The sequence below is a fragment of the Myotis brandtii genome, unplaced genomic scaffold, assembly GCF_000412655.1.
Source record: "Myotis brandtii unplaced genomic scaffold, ASM41265v1 scaffold589, whole genome shotgun sequence".
Taxonomy (NCBI): domain Eukaryota; kingdom Metazoa; phylum Chordata; class Mammalia; order Chiroptera; family Vespertilionidae; genus Myotis; species Myotis brandtii.
The window spans coordinates 322,556-339,783 of record NW_005370220.1 but is presented as its reverse complement, the minus strand read 5'-3'; the positions used below and the strand labels follow the sequence as shown (position 1 = coordinate 339,783).

General features: G+C 42.5%; 1 protein-coding gene across 1 annotated transcript in view; it reads right to left on the bottom strand.

The window, feature by feature from the left end:
• TTLL11 (tubulin tyrosine ligase-like family member 11) overlaps positions 1 to 17,228 on the bottom strand; it is a 184,996-nt gene that overhangs the window by 152,133 nt on the left and 15,635 nt on the right. The gene's annotated exons all lie outside the window — the stretch shown is intronic.

The following is a 17,228-nucleotide window of genomic DNA, read 5'->3' as shown; positions in this document are numbered from 1 at the left end:
TGAGGACAGTGGGTGGGGAGTGAGGGCGGAGGGTGGGGTGGGAACTGGAAGGAAGGGAGTTATGGGGGGAAAAAAAGAGGAACAAATGTAATAATCTGAACAATAAAGATTTAATTAAAAAAATCATAAAAAAAGAAACATTAAAGATCACTCATACACACAACTGTTAGAAATAAACAAATTCAGCAAAGTTGCAGATACAAAATCAATACACAAAAATCATTGTTTTTCTATACATTAACCATGAACAATCCCAAAAGGAAATTAAGAAAACAATTACATTTACAGTAGCATCAAAAAGAATACAATACTGCCCTGGCCAGTTTTCTCAATGGTTAGAGCATCAGCCCTGGAAACAAAGGGTTGTTGACTCAATTTCTGGTCAAGGGCAATTTTCTAGGTTGCAGGTTCAAGTCCCGGCCCCAACTGGGGTACAAGCAGGAGGCAAATAATCGATGTGTCTCTCAAGTCAGTGTTTTTTTCCCTCTCATTCTTCCCCCCCTCTCCCTCCCTTCCACTCTCTCTAAAAATCAATGGAAAAAATATCCTAACTCCTTGGGTGAGCATAAAAATAATAATAATATAATACATAGGAAATCACCAATGAGGCAAAAAACTTGTATACTGAAAACTACGAAATGTTATGGAAAAAAAATAATAAAGACACACATAAGTAAAAAGACATCCCAAGTTCATGGATTAGATGATTTAATATTGTTGAAATGTCAATTGTTGGTATAAACAATTGATATAAAATCCAAATGAGTTGAAAACTTATTTCCACATAAAAACCTACACACAGATGTTTATAGCAGCTTTATTCATAATTGCCAAAACTTGGAAGCCACCAAGATGCCCTTCAGTGGGTGAATAGATAAATAAACTGTGATATATCCAGACAAAATTATTCAGCACTAAAAAGAAATGAGCTCTCAAGTCATGAAAAGACATGTTGGGAGGTATTAAATATGTATTTTTAAGTGAAAGAAGCCCATTTGAAAAGGCTACATACTATATGATTCCAACTATCTGACATTCTGGAAAAGACAAAACTATAAAGATAGTAAAGGGATCAGGGGCTAGGGGAAAGGAAAGGATGATAGGTGGAGCACAGAAGATGTTTAGAGCAGTGAAACTACTCTATAGGATACTGTAATGCTGGATACATGTCATTATACATTTGTTCAAACCCACAGAATGTACCCTACCAAGGGTGAACCCTAATATAAACTATGGACTTCGGGTAATAATGATGTATCAATGTAGGCTCATCAATTGTAATGAATGTACTATTCTGGTATGGGATTTTGATAGTGGGAGAGGCTGTGCATATGTGGGGACAGTGAATATAAAGGAAATCTCTGTTCCTTCTACTCAATTTTGTTGTGAACCTATTATAGCCCTGAATAAAAATAATGGAAATAAAATTTAAAAAAACATCATGGTACTAGCACAAAGACAGACATATAGAGCAATAGAATAGGATAGAGAACCCAGAAATAAACTCTTGCATTTATGGTCAAATGATTTTTGACAAGGATGACAAAACTATTCAATGGGGATGGGAAAACTGGATGTTCACATGCAAAAAGAATAATGTTGGATCCTTACCTTACACCATACACAAAAATTAACTCAAAATGAGCCAAAGACCTAATCATAAGAGCTAGGAAAAATATGGGGGATAAACTTTATGACATTGGATTTGGCAATGATTTCTTGGATATGACACCAAAGCACAGGGAATGAATAAATAAATAAATAAATAGAACTTCATCAAAATTAAAACTTTTTGCATGAAAGGACACTATCAACAGAATGAAAGAGCAACCCATGGAATGGGAGAAAATATTTTAAAATGATATCTCTGACAAAGAATTAATATTCAGAATATATTTTAAACTGCCTACAACTCAACAACAAAAAGCAACCCAATTAAAAAATAGGCAAAGGATTTGAATAGACATTTCTCCAAAAAAAGATATGCAGATGGTTAGTATGCACATGAAAAGATGCTCAATAATGCGTCATTAGGGAAATGAAAATTGAAATCACAATGAGACACCACTTCACACCCATTAGGAGGGCTATTATAAAAAATAGTAATAAAAATAAGTGTTGATAAGGATGTAGAGAAATTGGAACCCTTGCACATTGGGAATGCAAAATAGCTTCTGTGGGGAACATAATTCCACTTCTGGGTATATACCCAAAGAATTCAGGGACTCGAATAAATATTGATACACAAATGTTCATAGTAGCATTATTCACAACCACCAAAAAGTGGAAACAGTCCAAGTGTTCATCAACTGTCCATCAATGAATAAACAAAATGTGGTACACATATACTATTACTCAGCCTTAAGAAGGAATGAAATTTTGACACCTGCTATAATACAGATGACCCCTGAGGACATTATGCTAAGTGAAATAAAACAGACACAAAAGGACAAATATTGTATGGTTCCACTTATATGAGACAGCTAGAGTAGTCAGATTCCTAGGAAAAGTAAATGGTGGTTTCTAGGGGTAGGGGAGGGAACAACAAGGAATTATTTGTTTAATGGGTACAGAGTTTCAGTTTGGGAACATGCAATAAGTTCTGGAGATGGATGGTGGTGATGATTGAAAAACAATGTGAATGTATTTAATGCCACTGAATTGTACACCTAATGATGGTTAAGATGGTATGTATATTTTACCATAATAAAACAACATCAAAAAACTGTTTGCGCCGAAACCGGTTTGGCTCAGTGGATAGAGCGTCGGCCTGTGGACTGAAAGGTCCCAGGTTCGATTCCGGTCAAGGGCATGTACCTGGGTTGTGGGCACATCCGTGGGGGATGATGTGCAGGAGGCAGCTGGGACTGAAAGGTCCCAGGTTCGATTCCGGTCAAGGGCATGTACCTGGGTTGCGGGCACATCCCCAGTGGGAGATGTGCAGGACGCGGCTGATCGATGTTTCTCTCTCATCGATGTTTCTAACTCTCTATCCCTCTCCCTTCCTCTCTGTAAAAAATCAATAAAATATATTTAAAAAAAAACTGTTTGCTTACACCCTCTGACAATAAGGGGCCATTTGAGGCTCTACTCTGAGCTCTCTGTAGCCTGGAATGGTGCATGGATTTTCATAGGGCAACTGAAAATTGACAAATGCTTCCCAGACTCCCTACTCCCCATTTTTCTCAAGGTCACATCATCACATTTACTCCAGGAGATTCAGAGACTCCCTGAAGCCTCTAGCTGTTAAGAGACACCATGTTAGAATGAATATGTAAAGTTATGAATAGTAGCTACACAAATACATCATCATGATCATCATTATCATTAAAGTTAACATTTAGGTAATGCTATGTATAATTGTTAAACAACTTATCTCATTTAATCCTCACAACAACCTTATGAGGAAGGTGCTACTATTAATCCTATTTACAGTTGAAGAAACCAAAGCTTTGAGATATTAAATAACTTTCCCAAGGTAAAAGCTAGTAAGGGCAGAGCCAGGATTAAATCCAGGTCTGCCTGACTCCAAGGCCCATGTACTTAACCAGCTACACACAACTAATCTTGAACTGATCACTGTAGTGGAATTTATCAGTCACACATGAACCATAGTAACTAAACTACCCACACACTACATGCTATCATCTTTTCCACAAAGGAAGTGGCTCTTTCAGCAAATACACCTGAAGGGACCCAAAATCCCTTTCCCTCTTGCCCAGAAGGACTAAAACACACTTGCAAAATAGCCAGGCTCAGACAAGAATTGAAGTCAGTAAATGTCCTTTGAGCATATTTGTGCTTAAGGAACTGATATTCAGGTCCCTCTTCTAATGACCCAGAGAGCAAGTTTGAACCCCCCAAGGGCTTTTGCAAAAAGAAATTTCACAGTGCATGCTGATGAAAGCACAATTCACATTTCTGTACTTTGTGAATGATTTTCTTCATGAACAGAAAATCTTTCAAGTGATTGGGCATAAAAGTGGCAAATAAGCTTTGATATGGGCAAGCATATGTGTAATGCATCTACAGAGGGAACTGACCCAAATTGCTGCTTTAAAATGAGGGTCCGGAAACACAAAGAAAGTGTAGCAGCCAGAGCACCATGCTTGGACTGGGAAGACCCTGGCTCAAGCCCCGACCCACCACACCCACCCGGAGGCCTTGACATGTGGACCCTGCCCCTCTAAGCCTCAGCAGCTCATCTACAGAAGAGGAAAACAACAGCAATAAAACCTACCTACCTCGCAGGGCTGTTATGTGGACAGAGACAATGCATGGAAAAGCATTTTATAAATAGCAAATTGCTGTTATAAAGGACAGGTTATTGTTTTTAATGTCCAAGGAAATCACTTCATTAGTAACTTCAATGTAAAAAGATGCCATGAAAATATCAAGCACCATTAGGACACCTCTGGAATAAAAACACCGTGGTAACCTGCACTTGGGGGCTTTCCATGGTGTCCCCAGGCAGAGTTAATAGAGTCCCCTCCAATGCCCCCTCTGTACTCTGTTGATGTGAGAGATGCAGCCACCACTTTGGGGGGTGGTGGTTTCTGTTTACATGACTGCCTCCCCACCAGACAGAAGGCTACCCTCCCCCACCTACCCATCTGCTGTAGGGAGCTTCCAACCATCCGTTTCCTGGAACTCATACCCTGTGTAGTCTTCACCTACATTGTTACAGACTTGGTCTATGTGACCAATAGCTACAGCACAAGTGACATTCTGATATTAGGAAACTTCCAATATGCTAATATCTTTATTAAAAGACTGAAGCACCTCCCTTCCCCCCCCCCCTCTCATCATCATCATCACCATCACCCATTTTGGGGAAGCCTAGGAAGAGGTAAGAAATCAAAGCCTCCTGCCCATAGCCATGGGAGTGAAGGACGTGGATCCTTTGGCCCCAGGCAAGTCTTTAGAGACTGTGACCCTGTCCCGCAGCTTAACTGCAGCCTTGAGAGGGACCCTGAGCCACAACCCCCAGATCAGCCACGCTCAGACTCCTAACCCGCAGAGATAATAAATGTGTGTTGTTTCAAGCTGCTAAGTTTGGGGAAAATTTGTCACACAGCAATAGATACTGAATACACCATTCCAGTTTCAGAGCTGGGTCATGGAGAAGGAAAGCATTCTGAAAATGAAGGAATCTAAGTCTAATATAGCTTTATAATGAATATAATCATAACTATTTATTGAGTACTAATTATGTGCCAGGTATCTTACATACATGCCTTCATTTTGCACATAAAATAATACAATCTTGTCTGGCTGGTGTGGTTCAGTTGGTTGAGCACTGTCCCATGTACCAGGAGGTCACGGTTCGATTCCTGGTCAGGACACACGCCCAGGTTGCGGGCTTGATCCCCAGTATGGGGCATGCAGGAGGCAGCCAATCAATGATTCTCTCTCTTCATTGATGTTTCTCTCTCTCTCTCCTTCTCCCTCTCCCTTCCTCTCTGAAATCAATAAAAATATTTTTTTAAAAAATGCAATACTACCCAGCAGTAAAAAAAAAAAAAAAAGAGTCTCTTACCCTTTGAGACAGCATGGAAGGACCTGGAGAGTATCATGCTAAGTGAAATTAGTCAGTCAGAGAAAGACAAGTATCACATGATTGCACTCATATGTGGAATCTAAGTAACAAAATAAACTGATGAATGGAGTGGATGACGAGACGTGGAAACATGAAACAGAATCTCAGAGGGAAGGTGAGGAGGGTGAATGGGTGGGAAGTAATTAACCAAAGACCTTGTATGCATATATGCATAACCCATGAACAGACAATAGAGTGCTGAAGGCCTGTGGGAGGAGGAAGGGGGGACATATGTAATACTTTCAACAATAAAGAATTATTTTTTAAAAAAGAAGAAGAAAGAAAGAATGTGGCACAGAAATGCCAGAGAAGGCCAGTTAGACAGGGAAAAGACTGAGCAATTGCCCTTCAAGAATGGACTAAAAATTTAACACTTTTCTTCAATCAAGAAAGCAAAGAGACAGACCTAGCCTCTTTGGTTCAATGAATAGAGCGTCGGCCTGCGGACTGATTCTGGTCAAAGGCACATGCCCGGGTTGCAGGCTTGATCCCCAGTAGGGGGCGTGCAAGAGGCAGCCAATCAATGATTCTCATCATTGATGTTTCAATCTCCCTCTCCTCCCTTCCTCTTTCTGAAATCAATAAAAATATATTAAATAAAAAGAAAGAAAGAAGACAAAGAAAATACTGGTGGAAATCCATCCAATCCTGAAGGGTGTGCCCAGATGGGGCTCGGTTCTATAAGCCAAATGTGAGCATATCAAAGGAAGGTGAGCCCCCCTTCAAGCCTAAGAGAGGGAGGGCGGCTCACTCTATTACTCAGCTCTCAGCAATGGCATTGCTATCCTCTCAGACAGGTGAGAAACGCCAACCAACCACCCCATTGATGGGGCCAGGCTCCTTCCTGCCTGTGGAAAGTGGGGCTGATGAGAAAAGGCCACCCCGTGTGGTAAGGGACTGGCTGGCTTCATGAACCCCAGTGTCTCTGGATGGGGCTGGGGGAAAAGCCCACACATAGGTCAAGCCTGTTACCTCAGAGGGACAATAATGGCAATGTGATTGGTTATTAGATGGATTAATAATGTATCTGATCACCTAGCACCGTGCCTGGCACACAATACCTGGTGTGCAGGAGGTGTTCAAACAATGCTGCTTACCTTCCTCGCTTCTGCTCCTTCCCAGCACCCTTGACCCAAACGTATTGGCTGGTAAGATGTTACCCAAAGGAGCTGCTGGGCAGGGTGTTTTCTAGGACTGGCCTCAAGAAAAACGTGCACAAGCTACACCAGGGAATTTGCAGCATGTAGTCTCCAAGTGGGCGCCAACCTCTGCAGAAAGCCCGTGCTTGCGGGAAAGCTCCTTGACTTGAGGTCAAGAGCCTGGATTCAAATCTCAGCCCTGCCAGTGACTAAGGCCCTCAGTTTCATCATCTGAGAAAGGGGACTAGCAAAGCCTCCCACACAGGGGGTGCGGTGAAGATTAAAAACAACTATGCAAGTAAAAGAGCATTTGTGACCGGCCTGGCACACTGTAGGAGTCCAATAACAGAATATTGAGAGTGAGCCTCCCAGATTGCTCCTCACCTAACTGAGTCTCATGGTGAGAAAGGAGAGAAGCAGAGTCCCCAGACATCCCCCCTGTAGAGAGCAGAGGCTGGCCCTCAATTAATCCACCTTCTGGAGAACAGCAGTGAATCACAGCCCCAGGGATTGCGGGGCCAGCCTGGGGGAGAGACAGGCGTTTACAGATAGCACGTTCTGTGTGACAAAGTGCTGGGCGAGCCCAGGAGGAGCAACGTTTCCACGCAAGGCGCAAGACAAGGAAAGTTTAACCAAGGAGGGGCCGCTGGAGCTAGTGTGAAGGAGGCATTTGCCAGGCAGAGATGAAGAGAAAGGGATACCTGCAGGGCAGGGAATCTAGGAGAGCATGAGAGCTTCCGTGTGCCTGGGGCCAAAGTTGGAGCAGTCCCTGGGCCAAGACAGATCACGAAGGGCTCCCGGGCAAGCTGAGGAATTGGAACGGGATTCTGCAGGTGGAAGAGAGCCAAGGGAAGTGCTCAAGCAGGGCAAGGCTGGCCAGGCGAGAGTGGAGGGTGGAGGGGAGGCAGAGAGAGACTGAGGACAGAGACTGAGGATGAGGAAGCCAGCCAAGGCTGGGAGAAAGGGGATGGGGCGGGGCAATGACTGGGCAAAGAGAGAAAGAATGCTTTGGGAAGAAGCGTGGGAAAGCATGGTTCAGTGTGTAAGAATTACTCTGCCACTCCATGCACTTCTGTGCCCTTCTTCTGTGCCTCTTCTGTGCCCGTGGGCACATGCCTGGCCCATCTCCTCCAGGTTCCTGGTCGTTGGGGATGGAGAGGACCCCACAGGGGTAAGTGGCACTGAGGAGCCTTCCAGTTTAATACAGCGCGTCTGGCTCCAGTGGGTTTCCCAGGAAGACAATAATTACTCATCCTCTAATAGAGCCAATAAATACAGCAGGAGGATAAGTAATTAACAACCTTTTGCTGGAAAGTAGCAATTCTCATGATCTATGAAGTTTCCCTTTCCTGTTCACCACTTCCTCCTTACCGCAAGTATGATACTCTGGGTAACTATGCCATTCCCTGTTCACTGAATTAATACAAAGCAGGTTGTATTTTTTATTAAATACATTCATTATAAATGACTCATACGAATTGAAGCTGGAAGAGCTGTGGTAAGGCCTGTCCTCTGCCTTGCTTCTGCTTCTGATCGCAAGACTTTTAATGAGATCAAAATTGTTACCAAACAATTTAACTACAGAAAAAAAAAGCCCATGTTGGAAGCAGAGGAAGATAACGTTGCCCCCTTCATAATTTCAGTGTCCCGCAGCAATCTTCTCCAGTTATTTATTCTGTCTAATTTCCTGCCCGTAAAGAATCTGTATTAGTAGTAATTATATTAGGCAAGAGAAAAAGAAACACTTCACAAAATTCTGAAGTGATTTACCTCTCAGCTTGCAGTTTTAATTAAAATTCCAGTTTATTTAGCAAATAGTCTGAAAAGATTAGATACCAATTTAGCACTATGTGCTTTTCCCACTTTCCAATTCATAAGGGTGACACAAACAACAAAATAACCACATTAAATGATTCTCCATTCCATCATAATTCAGCCTATGGAAAAGCACTCCAATATCAATTATAAATTAACTCCATTACGCTCTGCAAAATTATCAACAGTATCTCTCTGCTCTCTACTCCCTTACTGTGGGTAAATTATATCAATCCACCACGAGGCCTCCAATTACTAAGTCTCTTCCACATCAAAATTTTAAATGTGTTTATTAACTGAAATGGAACAAAGCAAATCAGGTTTCCCATTTCAGCAGCACTTTCCTCCCAGCCAGGATATCAAACAACTTTTCCTGAAGTCACTCCTGACACCTCTTGGGGCAGCTCATCCCCAGCAAACCAGATTCCCATGACATTTCAGTACTTTCCACAGTGGCAACTCCCACTGAAAGCTGGTCTACAGGCACCCTGGCTCGGCCAGGCCATCAATTAATTCATTCAACACACAAGCAAGTTGTGCCTTGGAAGCAGGCAGCGCTCAGGGAACGCCGAGAGGCTCCACCTATGGGAGCAGAGGGTTAGTGGTAGGATACGGGGCTGGAGAGGTGAAAATAGGATGAATGAAAGAGTCCTGACCTTCCCGGAGCTCAGAGTGCAGCAGCTGAGCCAGACACATAAGCAGATTTTTGTAATGCCTGTAGCCACTATCTTACTGAGCATTACTACACACCTGCCTCACCCACACTGTCACCTTTAATTGCTACACAACCTTCTGAATAGCCATCCTATCCCCATTTTATAAAGGAAACAAACGAGGCTCAGAGAGGTAGGGGACAGTTGAGCTGACTCTTGATGAGGAGAGAAGTTGCCAGACTAAAGAGGGAAAGGGATTCCCGCGGGAGGAAACAAAAGCATGTGTAAAGAGCAATCGAGAGCCTAGAGATCCAGGCCTCCTCTGTCTCTGGCCACGAACACCCAAGTTGCCTTCAGGCCTGTTTCCCCATTTGCCACACACAGGTATTTCCCATTCTGCAACCTACGAGGGTCTGCTCTTTTTTTCCAACAACTGATTATGATTTGTGCTGACCCTGAAGCATCCAGTGCTGTCTTAATAATGTTCCCCAGGGACAAAAAAAATAAGTGGTTTCCTGGGGGACTTACTAGATAAAGGAGGATACACTCTGCCCCCCTAAACTCCTTTGTGCCTCCTGGCCCTAAAACCAGCCTGTAATCTCCCAGAGACAGGCCACTGACTCATCATACCATCACATATTATTAAAAACGTAATTGTACTAATAGTATCTATAATTGTTTAAATTTTGGCTACTATTTATTGAGTTCATATTACATGCTGCATACTTTACATGCACTATCTCAATCAGCCCTCACAACAACACTGTTAGATAGGTAGATATATCACCATTCCATTTTACAGCTGAAAAAACAGGCACAGAGCAATTAGATAACTTGGTCTCTGGTAGTGTATCCAGTAAGTGGTAGAGCAAGGAACAGAACTCAGGCCATTATGTCCTCAGTCCCCAGAGAACTAATCCTAGGAGAAATGAATGAGGTTCTGTTAACAACCATAAAATTCCAGAGACAAGGAGGTGTATAGTAAGGCTGATGTGTGTGGGGAAGGGAAAGAGGAGAGTCCAGAGTAGGGGACGGGGCCCGCTGGGAGCTCTCCAGAGTGCTGAACCACCTCTACCACAGTACTCTGACTCAGAGTGCCTGCTTCTTCCTGGCACCTCTGCCAAACCTAACCCTCACCTTCCGATTCCCGTGCTCAGCAGAGCCACTAACGGAATAGAGTGAATAGAAATGGGAGTACATCTGGGAGACAAACAGTTATCTTTTACAAGTACCGAGCTCAAGGAGACAACAGGACATCTAATTAGAACTAGCTTACAAGGGATTAGAAATATGGGAATGGGAGTGAAGAGAAATCAAAGCAAGAAGTGCAAATTCATGAATCACAGAGAGAACTGGAGAAAGGAAAGGGTGAGTGCATTTTTTTTGAGTGGTTACTGAGAGAGAAAACCAAAGGGCAAGGGTCAGAAAGGGAAGGGGACTCCTTCCTAGCTGTCCTAGACAGTGGGTACCAGGAACAAACAACTAAACTCCAATGTTACATCCAAACGGTGTTCAGAGTGGATAGAATGTTGTTGTCTATAACTGTGAACCTGTGAATAACCACCACAACTCCTCAACCTCCCCCCCAAAGAAGAACAAGAAATGACAACATATTTAAGGGAAAGATAGAAATTAGCCTGCCATAAGGTGACATGATTCAGGTCAATCAAGGTCATACCTACTTTACTTGAAGTAATCATTATAAATTTGAGATGGCACTCAGAAAGACCCTGTGCCTATCTTGGGCCTTTCAGACCATAGAACCTCAAGGCTTACACCATGGGACATTTATGAATACATCTCTCCCCCTGCTGGTAACAGAAATATTAGAAAAGCACCTTTATTCTCCAGCTCCATCCCCACCTCTGCTCTCCTACACTCCTTACATAACAGTTATACTCTTCTATTAATCAGTCTTTCACTCAGTAAACGTTATTATGCATCAACTCAACGGCAGGCACTGGGGACTCGGAGAAGAATAAGGCACAGTCCCTGTCTTTAGGACGTGAACTTGTAAATAAGTCACAATGCAAAGTGGCAAATGCTCCAGCACATGAGGGTCAAAGGGCAATGGGGGCATGAAGCAGGATGTGAGTTACTCCTCTAGGGGGGGAAAGATGTGATTTGGTAGAAACTTGTTGAGCTGGAATTTGCCAAGCCCAGAGCCAGGAAGATAGTCTCTGGTGGAGGAGTCAGCCCAGGAGTAAAGGCATGGGAGCATGAGGGAACATGATTAGAAGTCTCTCCAGGGCAGGAACAACATCTTAATTCTCTTCGTATTCCAGGTGCCTTGCCAAGAGCATAGGGGTATGGTGGGAGTTGGCAAGTAAGAGATACTGGAGGAATGAATGACATGTGGTTTGGCGTGGAGGGAATAAAGCAAGACTATGGGGCCTTATAACAGAAAGGAACCGAATGGAACCAGAATCTATAAGCCTCACAACAAATCTTAATGTGAAACTGCTCAGGCATGCAGCAGATATGTGCAGGCTCTGGTCATCCATTTCTCCAGCCCAGGGCTTAATGACTCTGCAGGTGAATGAGGCAGCTCTTATAAAGGAACTGTACACCCCTCAATGTGGGCCAGTTCAAGGGCGATGGACTAGTTCACAGCTAGAGCTATCCCTTCTGTTCAGAATTTTAAAAGAAATTATTTTAAAAGCAATAACAACCAAATGAGATGGTGCAGGGGTGAGAATATGTGCATCCTTATCAAACTTGGGAGTCTCCTTTTGTTTCCCATGTTGAACTACATTGTCAAGTTCCAAATCTCCTCATTTTTCAAAGCTTAACACAGCCAACAGCTGTGGCAAAAGTCACTGCTTTCCCTTGCTCCTTGTGATGGGGTATGTTATGTCTCTACTAAGTATTTAAATAATACCTTTTAATTTACTTAGTGACCTCAGAACAAACTGATTGATGGCCCAGCTCAGTGGGCAATGACAGCTGGCATTTCCCTGATGGCCACATAATTGGGCAATTGCATTAAGTGTATATCACCCTTTAGATCAGCTAATGTGGTCTATTAAGGCAAAGCCAGCCCACTCATGGCTTGCAGTCAGCTTCCACAGCCCACAGGTTTTTAAGCACTCTGGTACCAGTTTAAACGCCTTTGTATTTTCTCAGTGTTATAAACCTGGTGCTTTCCTGGTACATCCTGAAGAAATTGAACCAGCAGAGTTAGACTGGAAAAACCTGTAACTATTGCAAATAATGTAAGTACAAATATTATGGAATTAAAAATCAGGAGACCTAAGATTCTAGTCCTAATTAATTAGTTCACCCACTCAACAAACATTAATTGAATGCCTATTATGTGCTGGCTACTGGACTAGGTGCTGAGATATAACAAAACCACCACCATCCCACTTGCCAAGTACTTACTATGTGCTAGCCTCAGTTCTAAGCACTTCAAAGGTATACAGTCACTTAAAACGTTAACAACCTTAGGGGTAAGTACAATTCTCATACCCATTTTATAGAGGAGGAAATAGAGGCACAGAGAAGTAAAGCAACTTGTTTCAGTTTTTAGCCTCATAAGGGGCATGGCAGCTCCACTGGCCAGGTGTGGGAGGAAAGACCTCATAAGGGCAAGTCCTCCTATACTTTAAATCTGAATGGCAGTCATACATCCAAAAGTTATTCCTAACTGGGTAGGAAAACAAGATAAAATTCTGAATTTGGTTCAGCTAATATCAGCCCGGATTTCACAAAGGATTAGAAGAAATCTCCACAAGTCAAGGTTCTTATTCTCTTCTAAAGAATTCTAGGAAAAGAGATACCATAAAGCTACCTTTGAAACCCATTCTACCATGCATGATCTTTTTAAAATACTACGTTAATATAATTATGCCATTTTCATTCCCAGCACCAAACTGAATAAAGAAAAGTTAAAGAAGTGCTAGCCAAAGGTAAAATTATTAGAGACCTCAAAATGATTCACCAGAATAAAGTTAAAAGACTAGTGGAAGACAGTCTTTGGGCTTGGGAGGAAAAAAGAAGACTAACCTCTAAAACTTTAAAAATATTAGGGACTTTTTAGAATAGTGTGTCAAGCAAACAGCCTTAAAGCCTCAGTTATAACCTATCAGCTATCCAGGACAATAATCATAAGTGGGTTCTCCAAAGGAAGGCAAAAACTAACACTTATTACATGCCTACTGTATGTCAGTGGCTTCCATGCTCACTATTTCATTTAATCTCCTGGTACCCCTGTGGATAGATTGTATTCATCCATTTTTACATATGAGGAGAACAAAGCCCAGAGTTCATTCACACTGCATTGTGCTAAGTGTTGGGTGTGCAACAATGAACACAAGAAGCATAATACTAAAATAATAAACATTACAGTAACAAGTAATAAACATGAGAGTCATGGTTCCTGCTTTCATGGGACTTAGAGTCTAGTTGGGAGTGACGGACACTTCAAAACTTATTACAAAAATAATCATGAGTGACCCAGCTTGAGGGGCCTTGGGAGATGCACCCCTGAGAGCTGAAGAATACAGAGACAAAGGAGGAGAGGGGAGGTGGTGGGAGAAAGGAAGACCATGTCCTATCTGCAGGCGGGGGAGATGCAGCAGAGGCGGAGGACGCTCGGTTATGTGCCCGAGATAACACCATTTTAAGTGATCAGGTGGGAGGTTTGGATCCCGTGCTTTCTGAGTGCAGAATTCATGTTCTCATCTCTACCATATAATGTGACCAGCTGTGCTTCAAATCTAAGGTGGCCACTCCACAAAGAGGGTCTGATTCCCCAAGATGATGCTCAATGTTTCCCAATATCATCTGCTCATAAGAATAGCCCAAGGGAGCTTGTTAAAAAAAAAATAAGAGTTTCCAGGTCCCACCACTACTGAGAAATCAAATTTTAGCAAATGCCCTAGGTGACTCTTGTGATCAGGCAAGTTTGGGAGATGCTAAGTTAAGGCTTCAGGAAACGTAAAACCCAATACACAGGAGCTTACTTTTAACTGCCAGCTCCTGGATATTTTTAAGAAATAGGCAGAGCTCCTTGAAGTAACGTACCCTTCCAAGAAGAAAAGGAATGGGGAGGAGGGGGGCAGATAAAAATCCTCTAGAGATCAATCAGCCAGTCAGTCAAATTAAAATGCTCCCTTCCTTTCTTCCAGATTTCCTATGGATTTTTACTGTCTCTTATTTTGGATTAAGTAATGTCTTCTCAGTATGGATTATGTGACTGCTGTCAAAACAAAACCCATTCCCACACCTGAAGGCTCAGAACATGCTACTGATTTGGAGTCATCACTAATTAAGGAGCTGAGTAGAGTAACAAAGCAGCAAGATAATAAGAAACTACAAGCCGCGGCTTTCATCTGGGAGAGGTTACGGATTTATTAGAGTCCAAACACTTAGGTTCAAATCCCAGACCTACCACTCACTAGATGAAACATGGACAAGTTAATGAACCTCTCTGAGCCTCGCTTTCCCCAATGGCAAAGGGGACTAATAATACCCCCTCTGCAGAGTTATTTCTGAGCCATAAGTGGGATAACAGAGGTGGTGGCCTGATGCTATCAGGCCTTTAACAAATGTGTGTTAATAAATAAAACAAGAGTGAATTTATAGCCCAACAAGAGGAGTGTGCTAACATGGAACCAACAGCTAATAAGATATATGAAATTAATAAAAAAGATTCACAGGCACAAAGCACTGATTCTACGCCATGTTATGGAAAAATGGCCCTCCCCAGGATATGATGGATGCGGTTCTCTTGATATGATGTTTGAAAATGTGGGAAAGGGAGGGAGTTTAATGTGCCAATTTTTGTTCAGAGGCAGTAGATCTCCTGGGAGCTAGAAGAACTGAACCCAGGATCCAAAAAAGAGAGATTGAGTGTCAAGGTGACATCAGCTCAAAGGCTGGGGAACAGGGGGAGCAGAGTGGTGGTGTGGGGGTGTGGTGAGTCATTAATAATAATAATGGCATACAATTCAGAAAGTGCTTTAAATGGAGAAGTTTGATAAAGGGTGTGGGGAAGACATCAGGGAAGGACACAAATCACCAAGCCAGAGTTCAGGGTCATGCAGAGAGCAATATTGAACTGAGAGGCAGAGGCCATCCAAAGATGCAGATTGGACTAGCCACCTGAGAGTTGCTAGATGAATGAGGTCAGGCCTAAGGGTGTCAGATACCTAGCTTGCAGCCATAACAGGTCCTCCTCTATTACACTTTGAAAGGCCACAAAATCTTTAAGAGGCGCTGCTAATTATCAGATATTCATACAACAGGTAAACCTTGACAATCAGCGAAGTTCTACTGATTTCCTCATTAAGAATAAGAGAGGCCCACTGAGTAGTATCGCCATCAAGACTTGAGTTCAGACTTTGGTTTTGCATGACCCTGAGCAAGTTCCTTTCTTTGTCTGGAAAACAGGAATAATATTTTTCACTTCAAAGGTCTGCAAGGATTCAATGAGATAATGTGTGAAAAATAGCTAATATAGAGAATGCACTGGATGCTGTTTGCATCTGCCACTCAAAAACAAACAAAAACATAGATTTTTGTTTTTATTGCGGTCAATCCAACTCCTTTGTTGGGTGTAGAACTTAGAAAGTTGGTTGACAATTTGTTTATGTGGGAAAATAAACTCTGAAGCTAAAGGCCAATTTGCATTTGCATTGGTTTATAAATCTGCCAAATATTCCTGCTGCGGAATCGGGAATCGAGGCATCATGGGAAGAGGCAATAAAGGTGTATGTTAGTAATGGCTTTAAATGTAAAAAAACAAGGTACTTTATCCCTCACCTTCTCCTGACAGGCCAAGTCTCTAATTCCCAATCCTTTCTCTCCACAACAGCTCTCAGAGAGAAGCATTCCAAATTTTAAATCCTATTTTTGAAGAGAATTAAATGCACAGTATAAGTCCTAGGTTTTTTATCCTATGGATGTTTTCACACAAGTGAACAGAGAAATATCCAAGGACACGGTCACTGCAGCTTTATAGAGTGGCAAAACACTATAAATAGTTCAATGCTGTCAATGGGTCCCTAGTTAAGTAAGTGATGCTACACACTTACTACGGAATGTTACGCCGCTCTAAAGAAAGGATGCAGTAAGTCACAACACACCGATATAAAACAATAGCTAAGCTACATTGTTAAATGAAATCAAAGGTGCAGAGTAGAGTGTATCACCTGAAAGCATTAGGTAAATAAAAAGGGCTGTGTACACTAGTTCGCTTGTGTAGATGTAGCTCTGGAAACACACCAAGAGACTGCTCATCGTGGTTGCCTCTGAGGAAGTGAAGTGAAGGTGGGATGAGTGAGATACATATTATTCAGTGTTTATACTTTCATTATGTAGATTTTTATCATGTGCATGTTAATAAATTTTCAGTCAAGTAAAATTGAAATACATGATAATAATAAAGAGAATAGTGCCTAGAGTAATAATAATAGTCACAATGTATTGGATAACTATTACGTACTACTTATCTCTCCATCATCGTCTAGGGCAGGGGTCACTATCCGCCATTATTCAGCTGAGGAAACTGAGGCTCAAAGTTTGGACGAGTTATTTAATTTAATTTAAATCCACGCAGCTAGCAAGGAGCAGAGCCTGGATTTGAACCCAGTTTTGACAAACTCCAAATCCTTTTTCCACACTTCATTGTGGCAGAACATGAGCTGTTCCCCAAAATCCTTCTCCTCCTCTTCCTGGACACGACACTAGATGACATTTCCCAGTCCCCCTTGCAGTGATAAAGACTCTTTATTTGACCAAATTCCAATCAGCCTCCTCTAAACGCTCTTCCCCTAGGTCTCAACCTTTGCACTTCCATATTGGTCTCTGTATTACCCGGTTTTAGCAAGAATCCTGCTTAAGTTTAGAAAGAACACCCCTCCCCCCCCCCCCCCCCCCCCACTCCCCCCCTCCCCCTCACCCTCACCCTCCCCCTCACCCTCACCCTCCCCCTCACCCTCACCCTCAGCCTCACCCTCACCCTCAGCCTCACCCTCACCCTCACCCTCACCCTCAGCCTCACCCTCACCATAACCC